The 17,685-nt window shown below is 35.9% G+C and overlaps 1 protein-coding gene and 1 long non-coding RNA gene across 3 annotated transcripts in view; one reads left to right on the forward strand and one right to left on the reverse strand.

Annotated features, from left to right (window-relative positions):
• Positions 1-17,685, forward strand: part of BMPR2 (bone morphogenetic protein receptor type 2) — a 225,700-nt gene that overhangs the window by 69,089 nt on the left and 138,926 nt on the right. The window lies entirely within an intron of this gene.
• LOC140509625 (uncharacterized) lies at positions 615-13,534 on the reverse strand. The gene is made up of 2 exons (XR_011968845.1): positions 13,319-13,534; positions 615-936 (listed from the first exon to the last, which is right to left on the reverse strand). It is a non-coding gene; the product is annotated as an uncharacterized lncRNA (long non-coding RNA).

Here is a 17,685-nt window from a genome sequence, read left to right on the forward strand (position 1 = left end):
CAGACTCTGCTCAGGGCTGAGGAGAGCAGGACTGTTAGTATCCTCATTCTGGCTTCCATAGAACTTCTTCAGTTCTTTTCTGGAAGGGGTAAACACAGTCCCTTGAGATTGAAATATTTTTAGTTGCCTAAGATTGCTCTCTAGGTACAGCTGACTAATCCATTGTGGTTTGGTCCTTGTTAAGGGAAATAGTACAAAAACTGTCAGGAAGAAAATTAGAACAGTGTGTACTTTGCAATTGGATAAATGCTATGTTATTACTTTTTGTTCACGTACCATTCTAAGTTGGAGTGGGGTATCTGCTAGAGTTAGTGACTTGATAACTTCACACATCTTCCTCACACACGTTTTCATATTACTGAACAGCCTGATGCTAAGTAGTCTAGTATAGGGATTCGAGCCTAAAATTTTTATTGAAGCCATTATGAATAGATGTAAAGAGGCCTTTGGAGATTGTTACTTAGTTTAATCAGAAGTGTTTGCATATAAGGTGGGGCCTGTGAAGTCATGCTAGGTGTTGCTCAACTTTGTTCTGTACCATTTGTGGAGTAGTGAGTATGAGAGTGTTTTGGGTTTGTTTTTTTTCATAATGATGTTTTTACCCCAGTCCGGGATCTTTTAAAAAAAAAACATTTTATTTGTATCGTATTTATAATGCCTGAAACAAATAGGCATAAGCCAAAGTAGATCAATACACTGAAAAAAATTGGACACTATATGTAGAGTTCCACATCTGTGAACCCTTCATGCCCCTCCAAGTTTGCAAAGGATTGAAGAGGTAGGTGTCTTCTCATATATGTCTTCCTTAGGGCCAAGCTTGCTCTTTGTGATAAAAATAACATTCATTTTTTAAAATTTTAAATTAATTTGTATTGATGTCGTTTTCATTACCATAATTTCTCCCAATATTCGTCCCTCCTTCTCTCAGAGTATCATCTATAACAAATAGTATTTTAAAAATTAATTAATTTAGTCTTTAACTTTCACTTCTATAAAATTTTGTGTTCCAAATTTATTTCCCCATTACTACCTTTTCCCCACGTCAAGACAGCTTGTAATTTGATATAGGCTTTACATATACATTCATATTAAACCTATTTTAACATTAGTCATATTATAAAGAAGAATTAGACCAATGGGAGAGACCACAAGAAAGAAGAAGCAAACAAAAAAGAGAGAGTGCAAATAATATGCTGCGAACTGCATTCAGGCTTCATAGTTCTTTCTCTGGATGTGGACAGCATTTTCCATCATGAGTCTTTTGGAGTTTTCTTAGATCCTTGCATTGCCAAGAAGAGGTAAGTCTATCAAAGTCAGTCATTGCACAATGTGGCTATTACTGTGTACAGTGTTCCCCAGGTTCTGCTCACTTCATTCAGCATCAGTTCATGTAAGTCTTTCTGTTTTTTTCTGAAGTCTGTCTGCTCATCAACAAATAGTATTTTTTTAATACAAAAAAAAGAAGAGGAAAAAAGACAACACAATTGTTCAAAAAGTCTGAAATATATAGAGCATTTAACACTGTGGTCTTCCTGCCTCTACAAAGGGAATTTTTACAACAATCACTTGATTTTTTTTCTTTGGTGTCTCTTTATGTTTACTTTTTTATAGTCATAACATATATTGTCTTCTTGGCTCTGCTTTCTCTATGCATCAGTTCATGTGTTTTCCATGTTTCTTTGTTTTTGTCATATTCACTGTTTCTTATAGCACAACACTATTCCATATGTGCCACCATTTGTCTAGCCATTCCCCAATCAGTGGACATCTACTTTCTTTTTTTTATTTTTTTTATTTTTTATTGTTAACACAGTTCATATCACATAACACAATTCCAGCTTTTGGTCAGGTGATACTTCTTTTAAAGCATTTACAATGTAGACCACAAACAGATTTTTTTTTTAACATTATCCAACTGAGACACAAATAATAACTATGTATGCTAACTTCATAAGCCCTTGACCTAATTGTCTCCACAGTATTACTAAGAATTAAAAGGCCTAACTTATTGTTGTTGGTCTAAAGTCCTAAGCGTAATACCTTAATTTTAGGCTTGACCTCAGATGTTCCCCTACCAACAATCTATAATTTAATAGATCTGGTATTAAGTTTACAAACCTTTTGACTATAGGAAATTGCCACTAAGAGTAGGGGCATTGCAGGGAAACAATATCTCCCCAACTTCATGTCAATTCCAGGCAGGAGTAGATTGTCAACTTGCATTCAGTCAGGCTTAAAGTCTGCCAGGTGTCAGTGGGGAAATTGAGTCAGGAGAATCCTACCTCAGCCCAGGCTGAACAGCCACTCTCTCACCCTTCCCATGAGATCACCTTTTTCAGCTCATACCAGCATCTGACAGGCTTACTGGCATCATGGATTAGAGACTCAGACCACCTTTGTTGCTATCCATACCTGGAGTTAGACTCAAGAGAACAGTCACTTAATAGTCCCATAACATCTTAAAATAGCAAGTTCCAATAACCAGGTTTCATATATGACTATAATGTCACATTGGCTAAGGAACATCTTTTGAGGCAAGTCTTAGTGGCTTACATGCCTTTCTATACCTGTTCTCGTTCCTGCTTAAATAACAATCATAAAATCAAATTTGCCCTTAAAACCTTAACTTTTCTGTCAATGCCAAATTTTACCCGAAGTTACCTGCCTCTAGGAGACTTAGACTAAAATTCATTTCCCCAAACTAAAGATGTCTCTGATTTAGTCTCAGTAATTAATTCAGTCAATTGTTTTAATATTAATTGCTTTTATATCACTTTGTAACATGTCAGGCATCTACTTTCCACTTTTTTACTACCAGGAAAAAACTACTACAGTTTTTTCTTTCATATATATAGGACTTCTCTTTTTATCCAGCAAGGAGGTTGATGGTGCAGGACTGAAGCTTAGGATAGAAACTAGGAGTTGGCTATGTAGATCTGAGAATCATCTGCATGGAAATAGTCTTGCAGTGATGGAAGATGGAGAGGAGGAAGATGGGGGATGAAGACAGAGAAAGTGGAGGCTTGAGGCATTCATAGTAGTCCAAATAGTTGGTAATGAGAGCTGATCTAGGGTGGTTGATGTAAGAATAGAGATATGATAGATGTAATTATATTGTGCAGGTAAAATGAATAGTACTAGATGATTGATTATAGATGAAAAGTTGAGGGAAAAATAGTGTGTAGGCCCAGTAGTGAAAGCCTTCTTTTTGGAGACTTTCTTGTGGATATTTCTTTTATCACAGTAGCATTATTCTGGGAGGTGATGAACTTCCAGCTTCAAATTTTTGTGAGTTAGTTATTTTATGTGTTTTCAATTTTCAAAATATTTACTCATTCAAATGTATACATGAAAGTAATTTATAAAAGGAAGTATAAATGAAATTCCGATAATTCATCATTTTTTGTTATCTGATCTCCTTTCCTTTCACATGAGTAAACATCGTTGGACTATATTACGAAAAGTTTTGATGATGCTGATTTTTGTTTATGAAACTTCTTTAAAAATTAATTTGAAAGTTTTAAGATTCTTTTTTTTTAAGTTTAAGATTCTTAACACTTAAAATATTACTTTCTTGATGCCTGTTTTTTTCCCATCTTGTGGTTTTCTAGTGGATTTGGAGGACTTTTTTTTATTCTTCAGGAGCCACAAAAGCTCCACAACTACCTAAATTCTAGGAACTTGAATGGATTGTTAATTTGAAGGTGCTGTTTGTAGAAATTTTCAACATAATGAAAACCCAGTCATTGTCACAGGAAATCATTGCATATTTTTTTTACAAAAAACAAAGCTGATGCTGGTCATCACAGCTTCAACATCTCCTGTTTTTGATGCTCAGCTTCCCTACTACTAATATCCCTTCCTTGTCCTCCATTTTCCTTTTCTCCTATTCCCACCCCCTCCCATTATTGTCCTGTGTTATTGTTAAGAGAAATTGCAACCATCCACTCTCCCTCTACTACATTTGAGTTTCAAGTTTTATTACTACAGTAAAATGCTTTATGCTGGCTTTTCTCCAAAAAATTTTTTTTAATTAATTAATTCATTCATTAAAACATTTAAATTTGCTTGGTTATGTTATTAAATTGAAATCACTTAGATGAGTATAGTATACAAATTAGAATTATATTTTAGGAAAGGATTAAGGTGCATTATTTTTGAAAAATGACATAGAGAACCTAGAATGTATTAGATGACAGGAGTTGAAATGATGATAAGATTGGAAAATAGGATATGAGAAAAATTGAAAGAAAAAATGTTTTAGACTTCTTCAGTATATTCATAACTTCAGTAGTTTTTATTTTTTGCCCAAGAAAAGACACAGTTGCGAAATGACTGACAGTTCTTCACTGGACATATGTAAAATAAACCCTGGTCCCAGGAGGTTCTGTATCGTTTAAGAATTGAGTAATACGTCAAAGGGTATGAACATGCAGTTTTCAGAGAAAGAAATTAAATCTATCTATAGTTATATGAAAAAATGCTCTAAATCACTACTGATTAGAGAGATGCAAATCAAAACCACTCTGAGGTACCACATCACACCTATCAAATTGGCTAACATGACAAAACAGGAAGATGATAAATGCCAGAGAAGACATGGGAGAGTTGGAGCACTAATTCATTGTTAGTGGAGCTGCGAGCTAATCTAACCATTCTGAAGAGCAATTTGGAGCTGTGCATAGGGTTATAAAAATGTGCATACCCTTTGACCCACCAATATTTGCTTCTAGGATTGTATCCCAAAGAAAATCATAAAAATGGGAAAGGGTCCCATGTGTACAAAAATATTTATAGCAGCTCTTTTTGTGGTGACCAGGAACTGGAAATTGAGGGTGATGCCCATCAATTGGGGAATGACTGAACAAGCTGTGATATATGACTGTAATGGAATACTATGATATAAGAAATGATGAACAGGAAGACTTCAGAGAGGCCTGGAAAGACTTATATGAACTGATGCTGAGTGAAAGGAGCAGAACCAGGAGAGCATTTTATGTACACAGTAACAACTATAGTGTGCCAGGAATTTTTCTGGTAGACTTAGCTCTTCACAGTAATGCAAGGACCTAAAACATTCTTGAGGCAAAATGCCATCCACATCCAGAGAAAAAACTATGGAATTGGAATGCAGAATGAAGCAGAATGTTTCTCTTGTGTTACATTTTGTTTGGGTTTTTCTCATGGTTTCTCCCATTCATTTTAATTCTTCTATGCAACATGATTAATGTGAAAATGTGTTTAATAAGAATGTATGTGTAGAACCCATATAAGACTGCATGCCATCTCAGGGAGGGAGAGGGAGAAAATCTAAGACTTATGGAAGTGATTGTAGAAAACTGAAAACAAATTAATAATAAAAATAAATAAAGAATTGAGTAATACATAAGATTGTTTTCAAGAAATTTGTAGAAGTACAAATTTTTCAGAGTAATCTCAGTTGCTGGAGATTTATCAGAGGTTGGATTAGATTATGGGGAATGATGTTGTACAAGGGCTTGTCAGTTAAGTATGTGTTTAATTAAATGGGCTGTCAATTCTCTTCTAGCTCTTAGGTTTTATAAATTTAGAGGTAACTTGTCTACTCTCCCCCAATAAAAGATAAGACACTTGAATAGTCTAGGAAGGGGATAACATAACAATATAACTTGTATCTAGTATTACATAACAAGTGCACTGGGAAAATTAAAAAAACAAAAAAAAATCACACAATGGTTTCTGTATGAGGTCTAAGGAGAAAACTTGTTACCAACCAGGAAGATATAGACTATAAAACTTTTCAGGATGCCTTTTAGTCCTCAGAGTCTTAGTAGAAAGTAATAGAATAGCACAGAACCCCTGTATACTTTGGCACCTGGGCCCAAACTAGTTAAACTGGGCAGTGCAGAGCTCTGTTTTGATGAGCATGGCACATTCCTTCACCAGACTATAAGGCCCTCTATCTTGTGTAGTTGGAGTTGCCTATCTGCTTCCTCTGGCAAAATTTTAGGTGTGTTACAGAGTGAAACGTAGTTCAAAAGCACTGCATGTTAGCCCTGCAAAAGTTAGCATGTTAGCACTGTATCTATGTATAGTGAAGCAGCTGGTTTTCCTCATACAGTCATGAAACCTACAGAAACTTTTTTATCCACATAATTATCATAAATAAGTTTGCTGCAATATTCTGGTACAATAGTTGTAATTAATAGATATTAGATTTGCAGCCTACTTTGTTTTCATCCAACTTCATGTGCTTACAGCAAGGTTTTGATTATTGTGAATACAAGCACTCTTTTCTGCCCTGGAAATGTGAGTCAGATTGCCTCTCCACAGCCACAACCAGCTCCACTGTGCCAGTGCTCCTCCTCACCCTGTGACTGCCAACTCAGAACAGAGACCTAGATCAGCTGCTCGATTCCCCCAGGGTCTTTAGGTAGATGGCTCCAAAAATGGACACTGCTGTGTGCTGGGACCAGAAAGCACTCCCCTCTCACCCAGGTGAAAGAGCTTTCTTACTGACCTTTGAAGCTGTCTTTTGTGTTTATGGGCTACGAAATCTGGTAACTGCAGCTGCTACCTGTGATTCCACACCGTGAAGCCTGCTCCCGGCTTGGCCGTGCAGCTGCACTCCGCTCAGAACCCAGTATGATAGACCTTCTTTGTTGGTCTTCCCAGCTCCCTTGGGCTGGAAAGCTCTTTCATTTTGTGGCTTCTACTGCTCTAGAATTTGTTTAGAGTCATTTTTACAGGTATTTTATGGGTTTTGAGGGGAGAGCTAGAGCAGGTTAAGTCCTTCTACACCATCTTGACTCTGCTCCCTGAGGATTTTTTTTTTTTAAATCATCTTACTTTTCTGTTATGCTTTAAAGTTGACAAAGCATTTCATACGCACTTATATTTTGACAAAATATTTTTTCTAGAAAGTGTTTTATTGGTCTATCAAGATTTATAAACCCTTATGGTTTAGCTCCTTCCCTAAAGTCCTACTCTGATGTCTTATTCTGATGTGGAAGTGACCATGAGTCATTGAAGATTGCTATCAAATCTCTTGAAATTGGAAAACCTTTGATTAAACCTCTAGACATACAATCTATTGTCTGAGGGCCAGTTTGGTAAAACTCATTAGAGGATTCATTATATGGGGTTTGGTTTTTTGTTTGTTTGTTTTAGTACAATAATTTAAGTAAATTAAGTAATTTAATAAACCAATCTTAAGGTTGTATGTATATGTATACATACACACACCCACACACACACTAAGGTGCTCTCATTCTCATATGATTAGATAGAAGGGAGTTACGTATAGAGATGAAATACTTTAAGTTTTGAAATGTGTTTTTTCCTGCTATTAAAAACATGCTCCTTTTTAATTGGTACCTTATATTAGTAACTTAGGATTTTGAAGATATCTCAAAAGAAGACTATAGACATTGGCTTTATGATCTACAGTGATCAATTCCTGTTAGGACATTTCAGTAGATTTTTTTCAACATCTTAACTGAATGGTGTTGATGTATCTTTAAAGCTAGTATTATTGTTATGTTAAGAATTTTGAGAATATGTAGTAGAGATTTTAAAAAATGAATGAATAGTACAGATTTCTATTTACCAATTCCATGATTGTGTTAATGGTAAATTATAGAGTTCTTGATAATTCTTTTTTATTCAAAAGTTTATTCAACATTGTGGAAGTTTTAATGTTTTGAAGGTTGTAGATGTTTTTAGTGATACATTGTTAACATTTATATGTGTTGATTAGGATATCTTTTCTGGAATGTTGTTGTTTTGAATTAAATTTTCCTCCAAGTGTTCTGTTGACTGGGAAATGTGAAATAGGAGAAATCTTCAGTTTTCTATTTTCAGTGTATCTGTCACTAAAAAAAATTAGATGATCTAGTTGATTATCTAGGTTTTTAGTGCCAAGTCTTTACTTAAGTAGCTTATGTCAGAAATTAGGCAAGACCTTATATTTAAGGAATAATAATCTTTATGCGTAACCAAAAGGTTTCCATAATTATGGTCACTTATCCTTGTCTTTTTTTTTTAAGCAGGGGTTCCTAATCTGGGGTCCATGGATAGGTTTTAGGGAGTCTGTGAACTTGGATGGGAAAACTACATCTTTATTTTCACTAACTTCTAACCGAAATTTAGCATTTTCTTCAGTTATGAATTAAAAAAAAACAATTTTGAGACAGAATCTGTAGACCCCCACCAGATTGCCAAAGGAATGGGTCCATTATACAAAAAATAGATTAAGAACCTCTCTTCCAGAGGAAAAATAAGTTATTATGCTTTGATAATAAAGCAAATACTAAGTATCAGGAGGGATATTTTAATAACATAAAAATAATGTCCCAGTGAATTAACCTTAATGTGCATTTAGTACAAAATAATTTACTTATATAAAGTATAGACTATGGTTTAAGAGCAGGTGTGGTGTATTGGAAAGAGTGCTGGACTTCAGAGTTAGGTGGGTCTGACTCCCACCTCCCTCATTTACTAGCCCTGTAAGGATGAGTATAGGATGGTTAGGTGGCACCATAGTGCACAGAACACCAGGCCTGGAATCAAGAAGATCTGAGTTCAAATGTGGTCAGACACACTTACTAGCCATATGACCCTAGGAAGTCACTTAACCCTGTTTGCTTCAGTTTCCTCATCTGTAAAATGAACTGGAGAAGGATGTGGCATACTGGTATCTTTGCCAAGAAAACCCTAAATGTGATCAAAAAGAGTCAGATACAACTGAAAAGACCTGAACCAACAACAATGAGAATGAGCAATTCATAGAATCATAGATCTAGAGCTGAAAGATACCTTAGAGATCATGGCATTCAATCCCTTCATTTTGCTGTTTAGGGTAGAATCAGGACTACTTGATCTCAGTGTAGGCATGGAAATGCTTGGGCTGCAAAGCACAATTGTTGTTGCTGCTACTGGACCTTCATTTTTGAAGAGGACCAGTGACATCATGGGGTAATGTTTTGATCTTCAAGTGAACTAGATCTAACTGAGGCAGATCTGCATAAAGTCATTAGCCTGCATCTCCCTGCATCAGATTCCAGTGGCAAGACAAGACAAAAGTCAGGACTGGGATGCAGTAGATGACCTTGGCATTTTTGATGTCTGACCAAGTGCTCAGTGCTCCGCCAAACTGCTTCAGTCACCTTCAAAGTGTTCTTATCCACCCATTTCTTGCTGGGGGAAGTCTTCATAATCATAATGAACATCATACTTGTGTTGGGGAGAGGCTGAGATGGGAAATAGAATTGGGATGGGAGTAATCTTTAAGAGTTCTAGAATTTCATAATGACAACTGAGGGGGGTCATTGGATATGACCATTTTCACCTTCTTAATTATTTGTAGAGGAAAGTAAATACTATGTGTAAATTTTATTTTTCTGAATTGTTAAAAAATGATCAGTTAGTTGAAAGTAAATGAAAGGTTGTTTACTTTGCTAGGATGGTTTTAGCAGCTCACAGACTTGCCTTTTAATTTTGAAGGTATGACTTACCTTTCCTATAGGCCTTTTATTTCCCCATCATTTATTTCATACCAAAATAAATCACCAAGTTGTCTTGCGTTGCTTCTCTTAATACTGGTACTCCATGAGGCTTATGTCAAGTTCTGTTCAATGACAGATCCAGCTGGCTTTGTATCACAGAAATATGCCTTTGCATGGTATAAAGACTATTATTATGAAACACACTTTAGTTTTAGAATATTCATTATTTTAAAATCATCAAGAAATGGCAAGTAAATTTAAATATTTTCCCATCTATCTTTATAGTTAGCATAGTAATGAAGCCAAATTGATTTTTCATTCTGCAACGGGACCTTTTAACAATCGTTAATATTAAATACTAGGGCTAGTTATATAACAGTGGATAGATATGTCAGAAAAATCACAAGTTTGAGCTCCACTTGTGACAGTTACTGGCTGTGTGACCTTAGGCAAGACACTCAACCTTTCAGTGCCCCAGGCAATTCTCTGATTTTTTTTTTAATTGCAGAGAAGGTTCCCACAACTTTCGTTGATGTTCCCTGTACCAATGAAATCCCTAATCTGATTCTCCTCACTAACTTTTCCATGCCTTTGTCTCTCTGCGTGCATGTGTGTATACATATATGTATACAAATTGTATGTTTGTATATGCTATATGTATGTAAGATATATTAAGTACATCATGTTTTACTACATTCTTTAGGCTTAACAAAGGTCAAATAAGGACATAGTAGAGTACATTGACTAGCTTTTTGAAGTCTAGTGCAAAACTAAATAGATAGCGTTTGTGTGTGTGCATGTGTCTGAACTATTTATTTAGGATCTATGTAATACTTTCCTAACTTTTATACTTAAATTAATTGATAGAAAGCTACTCCTTTTGAGGTTGTTTATGGTCAAGTAGAACTTTCAACTATTTCATGGTTCTATCTTTTCCCCCTCTAGGTAGCATAGTTCTGCATGTGTTCTGAACCTACTGTTTTATCTTGTCTTTTCAGTTATTTTCAGGGAGAGGGAAAGAAGAGGGGCATCAAAGTTGTTTTTTTTAAATTTTGTTGCTAATAGATCCTGTAAGGCAGGAATGTGGGCTAAATAGGGGAGAGCAATGATCTTGCTGTTTTACTTTACCTTTTGTCTTATCTCAAATCCTCTTGCTTGCTAAACCAGAAAGCATCTTGGAAGTTTCTAATCGTAAGTGAACTAATTCTCCAGGATTGAGGAATGTGCATTCCATTTCAGACCTTGGAGCATAAAAAGATTTAATCTTAGTCTCTGGATACTCCCTGGCTTTTGTTAGCTGTTTGTGGTGACCAGTACTCAAATCTCAAGAAATGAAAGCTAATGGTAGAAATTCAGATATCATAGCGGGAGAAATGTTTTTGGTTAGGAGGTCTTTCCAGTTTTATTTAAATCATATGATATAAACAGTTGCTTACTTCTTCTACTGTCCCTGCATCAAGACTTGAAAATGCTGATTGGTTATGGTCTACAGTCTTTATTAATAGTGCTATTTGGCTTTCTGTATACTGGCTAACTTATTCCAAAATGGATTATAAAGAATGGAGCTTCGCTAGGTTCATTAATGTAAAGTAAGGCTGCAAAATGACTTTAAAAACTTACATAATACAGAGCCCCATCTTTTAAATACCAGTCTTCTACCAGTGATGTTGTATGGTTGTGAGTCATAGAGAACTCTAGTCTCCAAAGTATCTTAATAATCACTTGGGGAATAATGGAGAAACATATGGTATTCATATATATGTATTTTAAATGGGAATTATGAAGAAGTGTGATATAAAGGAGGTCATCAAAGAAATATGTGATTAAAAAAAAGGTGGACTAGTTGCATAAAAGAAACAAGAAACACGCTTTTCAAACTTATGAGAGAATAGGAAACAAATCTTATCAAACAAGATGGGCAGGCATGAATGGGCTATGAACTACATCCTTGGAGACAATACCCACTTCAGTGAGAGCAAGATCTATTTGTATATTTGAGTATTAGTTGACATAGTTGAAGCAGTCAGCAAATATGCATGTTTCTTGTTATTCCTTGTGTATGGCCTTGTGGTTACAGGCAGGATGAGATGTCTTTGTTTCCAGTGAATTGCCTTGTTGGAGATATGTACACAAAATTGGTGAATGATACATGACATAGAAACATTAATATGTTATATAAATAATTGTTATATATACTACACAAGATGTTAAGAAATAATTTTAGGAATATTGGAAGAAGTTTTGGACTACAGAGAAGAAAAGATGAAGTTTGCTTCTCTCTCTCCCTGCAAATATTACAAAACCACAGACTGAAAGGTTAAGATCTATTGTTCCCCCCAACTGTTCTCAGCCTGCTCCACATAGTTACACTTCTCCTTTCTAGAAAATTAAGTGGAAGAAATATATTTAATGATGTAATTTAAAAAGAACCAAAGCAATTGCTGCATTATTTTTAGAAGTTCCAGTTCTTTTGTCTTGTTCTATTCAAATAGTCTTCAAAGAAGAAACATCTTCTTGAGGTAAATTAGTGTCATTCCTGTTTTATTTTTGAACAAGTATTGAAACAGTCAAAATAAGGACTTAGAATTCCTTTTTTTTTTCATATTTAAATTTTTTCGGTGATCTTTTGTTCTGACATAATTTTTAGCAGACAGTATAGTCTAGCAGAAAGGACACTAGCTCTGGAATTAGAACACTGAGGTTAAAATCTCACTTTTATGCTTATGTACTGCCTTTGTAACGTTGGACAAGTCATTTTTAACCATCCTTAGTCTCCCTTTACGCATTTGAAAACCAAGCGATTTGGACTGGATTATCTCTGAGGTCACTTCCAAATCTTTAAATCTCTCTCCTTTCCTCCATTGAGTTACTCCTTGTTTAAAATAATAATAATAACAAAGAGAAGGAAAAAAGACAGTTAAGCAAAACTCAACACATCTGTTGAATTTGTTGGGAAATGTATAGTTCTGTACTCTTAATCCATACCATCTTTTTAATAAAGGAAGGAAAATGCATTTTCTTATTTCGGGACAAGGGCAATGTCAGTATATTTGCATAAGGTTCAGTTTGTTTTCTTTCTTTCTTTCTTTCTTTCTTTCTTTCTTTCTTTTCTTTCTTTCTTTCTTCTTTCCTTCCTTCCTTCCTTCCTTCCTTCCTTCCTTCCTTCCTTCCTTCCTTCCTTCCTTCCTTCCTTCCTTCCTTCCTTTCTTTCTTTTTTTTTTTAATAAATTAAGTGTTGTGATAAACCTAGAATTAGGAAGACCTTAATTTAAATTCAGCCTGGATAGACATTTCCTTTAGCTTTGTGGCCCAAAGTAGGTTTAACCACTGTATCTCTCATTTTCCTCGTCTGTAAAGTCGAAAATAAGAATACCTACCTTCCAAGGTTGTTGTGAGGATTAAAAGATGATATATGTAAAATACTTTATAAATCTTAAAGCCATATACATTTCTCCTGCTTTTACATACTTCATTTTGCACTAATTTGAATTTTTTCATATCTTTATTTTTTACTAAGAGGTAATATTCTGTTACATTCATGCATCAAAATGTATTTAGTCAGTCCTCAATTTATGGGCATCTAGTTTGTTTCCATTTCTTTGCTACTATAAAAAGTACTTTTATGAATATTTTGGTATAGATTGGATTTTTTTTCTCTATTCTAGATCAAAGATCATTTTCCATGGCAAACAAATAGAATAAGAATTGAGCAACTTTGTTTTCTCTCCATCTTTCCTCTCCAAACAGCAGGTGTAACCCTTCTTTGATCTTCCTTTTTTCTCTAATGTGTCTAAAATAACACTGTTATCCTTAGTTTTCCTCTGTGTTCTTACCTCATTCTCAGCTTTAGCACTCTTGACACTATTCTTTTGGACTTTCCTTGCTTTTGTATTCGTCCTTTGCTACTTGCTTTTGCTCCTGTCTTCCTTTAAAATTTAGGTTGGTTAGTGAGTTCCCTGCAAATCCACATTGGTCTCTTTAGGCTGCTTCCTTTTTCCTCCTCATCAGAACTGTTTCTCTTTAACAAATTTTTCCCTCCTGTGCTTACTTTTCCTATAGAATTTTAGTCTATTATGACCCAGCCATTATTTCTCTGAACCTTTTAAAATCTGTCCTCTCAAGACCTATTATGACAGACTGTTCCTTACTTTCCTGGGTTCCACTATTATAATTTCTAAGACTGAGCACTTACTCCCTTGCTTTGTGCTCCCCCATTCTGTACCCATCATTTAAACTTCAGTTACCAGTTCTTCCTTGTTATTGAGAATCAGATCCAGAGTAGAATTTTCTTTTTTGTTTTCCTCTTCCTTCATGGAAAGGAATTATCATTAAGACCAGGAAAGGAATGATTAACTGCCTGACTTTTGGGAAAGATGGGTGAGGGATAGTGAACTCAAATAGGGGTATGGATAATTGAAGGCCTCCCCCATTAGTACTATGTAATGTGCATTTTCTTGGGTTTGAGATTCTGTTCTGTAAACTCATGTGTTTCTGCTGTTTCTCTCAGGGTAATCGAGTACATTCTGGTGACAATATTGCTTCTATTTTCAGTTCCACTTTTATTTTGTCCCTACTGCCTATCATGGTATGTTGTACCTGATGTGAGTTTAATAAATGCTTGTCAAATTGCATTTTTATTGAAATATTGTGTCCACAGTATAATAACTAAAGAACAATTTCCAAATCCAAACGATAATTTTTTTCCTTTCAATTTTGAGTTGCCTGAATGATTACTTTAATCCATTAGCACAAATTATTAAGAGTTGACTGTAAAATTCATGATCTAATGCTTCAAGGCCTTATAATGTTGTTTCCTTAGCTTTTAGCTTCTCTTGGCTCTTATACATGGAATTTTAGAATTGAAATAGATGCTAGAGAAAGATTATCTTGGCCTAGTGACTTCATTTTATAAATTAGGAAACTGAGGCTCAGAGAATATAATTTATTTATGAGTTGTTGGTTTTTTTGGCAGTCAGTTGGGGTTAAGTGACTTGCTCAGGGTCACATAGCTATTAAGTGTCAAGTGTCTGAGACAGATTTGAACGCAGATCCTTTTGACTCAGGGGCCAATGCTCTCTCTATCCACTGTGCCACCTAGCTGAATGTAATTTTAAATCCACTTTAAATCATTTGGTAATTTAAATCATTCTAATCATTATACTTGAAAACTTCTAAGTCTGTTAAGCAATACTGTTTCTATACTATTTTGCTTGGCAGTTTCATCAGCTGACATGGATATTATCTCCTTCTAAACTGTTCTCAGATCCACACCTCTTTCCTCAAACCTTCACTCTTAAATATAATTTTCCATATAAATAGTTATGAGGGCTTATGGAAAATTATGTCAAAATTTGGTTGCCTGGAGAAGTTCATCAGTATTGTACGTCAATTTCAAGATGGCATGTTTGGCCGGGTTCTGGATAATGGACAATGCTCTCCTGCCTTCCCAGTCACCAATGGAGTGAAACAGGGCTGTGTGCTTGCTCCCATGCTTTTTAGCACAATGTTTTCAGCCATATTGACAAATGCTTTCAGTGAGGATAAACACGACATCAAGGTCAACTACTGTACTGATGTTAAGTTCTTCAATTTGAGAAGGTTACAAGCCAAGACCAAAGTGGAGGGAGTGTTGGTGTATGATTTTCTGTTTGCAGATGATTGTGCACTCAGTACAGTCTCTGAAGCTGAGATACAACAAAGTATGGATTAATTCTCTGCTTCCTGTGCTAATTTTGGCCTAATAACACCAAAAAAACCCACAGGTGCTCCATCAACCACCATCACACCATCCATACATGCAACCATCAATTACAACAAATGGAGAAGTTTTGAATGCTGTGGATAAGTTCACTGACCTTGGTAGTATACTTTCCAGGGATGTACACATTGACAATGAGGTTGATGCATGCATTGCCAGAGCTAGCTCAGTGTTTGGGAGGCTCTGAAGAAAAGTTTGGGAGAGAAGAGGTATTACTGACTACCAAATTGAAGGTCTACAGAGCGATTGTGCTGACCTTATTGTTGTGTGCCTGTGAAACATGGATAGTCTACCAGTACCATACCAGGAAACTGAATCGTTTCCATTTGAACTGTCTTAGGAAGATTCTGAGGATCACCTGGCAGGATAAGGTACCAGACACTGAAGTCCTTGCTCGAGCTGAGCTGCCAAGCATTCAAACTATGCTTCAGAGAGTGCAACTCTGATGGGCTGGCCATATTGTTCGAATGCAAAATGTATGCTTGCCAAAAAGACTATTTTATGGAGAGCTTGCATGGGGCAGGCAATCACATGGTGGCCAGAAGAAACAATACAAGGACACTCTCAAAGTCTCTCTCAAGAACTTTGGATTTGACTGTGCAACATGGGAGACACTGGCACAGGACTGCTCAGCATGGTGTGCCCACATAAGAAAAGGTGCTGTGCTCTTTGAGCAAAGCAGAATTGAGACAGCACAAAGTAAAAGCAGGATGCGCAAATTTGGGATATTCACCCCAAATATTCACACGGACTATCTGTGCCCAACCTGTGGTAGAGCATTTCGAGCTCGTAGTGGTCTGATCAGCCACAGTCGGACAAACTGAAATTTCACTTTACAATAGTGATGTCATTTTGGTCTTCTTCAAAGATGAAGGACAACAACCAGCTCTTAAATATTCAAACTGCCTGTTGGAAATCTTGACCTGGATGTCCTATAGACACCTTAATGTCCAAAACTGAGCTCATTATTTCTTCCCCCAAAGCCCTCCTCTCTTCCTAACTTTCCCAGTACTGTTGAGGACACTACCATCCTCTCAGTTGTCTGAGTTCACAACCTAGATAGCGTTCTTGATTCCTCACTATTTTACTCTGCATAGCCAATTTGTTGCCAAGTCCTATTGATTCTACCTTCCCAATATCTTTCACATACTCCATTTCTGTCCTCTGACACTTCCACCATGCTGGTGCAAGCCCTCATCATATCACACCTGGGCTGTTGCAATACTCTTCTGGTTGTTTTCCCTATGTCATGTCTCTCTCCACTTCACTCCAAGTTCCACTTGGTTATCAATGGTCTTCATAAAATGTAGGTCTAATCATTAAACTATTCATTAAACTCCAGTGCCTCCCTCTTGCCACTAGTATCAAATATGAAATCCTGTTTGGCTCTCAAAAGTCTTCATTAGCTATTCCTGTCTTACCATGAGAGGTGATTATTAATAACCAGTATCTTAGGGAAACTCAAAGGCTCTTCCCTTTTCCTAAATTCCTCATTTTAAAAAGTTCCCTTTTCTCGAAGGACATTACTGATAATGAGATTGCATTGACTCTCTGTAGATTTAGGTCAAACCCACCCAACCTTGAAAGTAATTTAATCTAAGGTGGGGAAGGTTATGTTTAGGTTACATTTTGCTCAGGCTTGGGTGGGGTATACAATTCTTTGAATTGATACCCTAAAGCTGTGGGTGGTCTGAGATAGAGATACTTTACCTATTCAAGAGATATTCAGGCCATTTTATTTATTTCTTTTTCTTTTTTATTAATTAATTTATTTGTTCTCAGTTTTCTACAATCACTTCCATATATCTTAGATTTTTTTCCCCTCCCTCCTTCCCTGAGATAGCATGCAGTCTTATATAGGTTCTACACATCCATTCTTATTAAATGCATTTTCATCTTAGTCGTGTTGCATAGAAGAGTTAAAATGAATGGGAGAAACCATGAAAACAAAACATAACACAAGAGAAAATGGTCTGCTTTGTTCTATGATCCAATTCCATAGATCTTTCTCTGGATGTGGAAGGCATTTTTCAGGCCTTCATTTTAATATAGCCCATCCATCTCCAATCACAGTTAATCAATTAGATTTGACTGCTGTTTGACGGCCCACCTACTGTTTTGAAGGGTATATAAACTGTGAGTCTGCCACCATGACTGTCTTTGGCTTAGGAGAGACTGCCATATGTTTGTCCATCCTTTTATTAGTAACTTGCTGACCTTATTAATAAGATAATTAAATTGCCCAGAAACTATGTTTCTTGAGCCTTTTTAAATGTAACGTTGCCTTTCTGATCTTCTTGCATCTTCCCTTGCATACACTTTATGAACCAGGAACTTTGTCCTCCTTGCTCTTCTTTGAGTAAGATGTTCCATCTGCTGATTCTGTGCACTTGCTGTCCTTCATGCCTGGAATTCCCTTAACTTCTCATGTCCTCCTCCTAG

The sequence above is a fragment of the Notamacropus eugenii genome, chromosome 6, assembly GCF_028372415.1.
Source record: "Notamacropus eugenii isolate mMacEug1 chromosome 6, mMacEug1.pri_v2, whole genome shotgun sequence".
Taxonomy (NCBI): Eukaryota; Metazoa; Chordata; class Mammalia; order Diprotodontia; family Macropodidae; genus Notamacropus; species Notamacropus eugenii.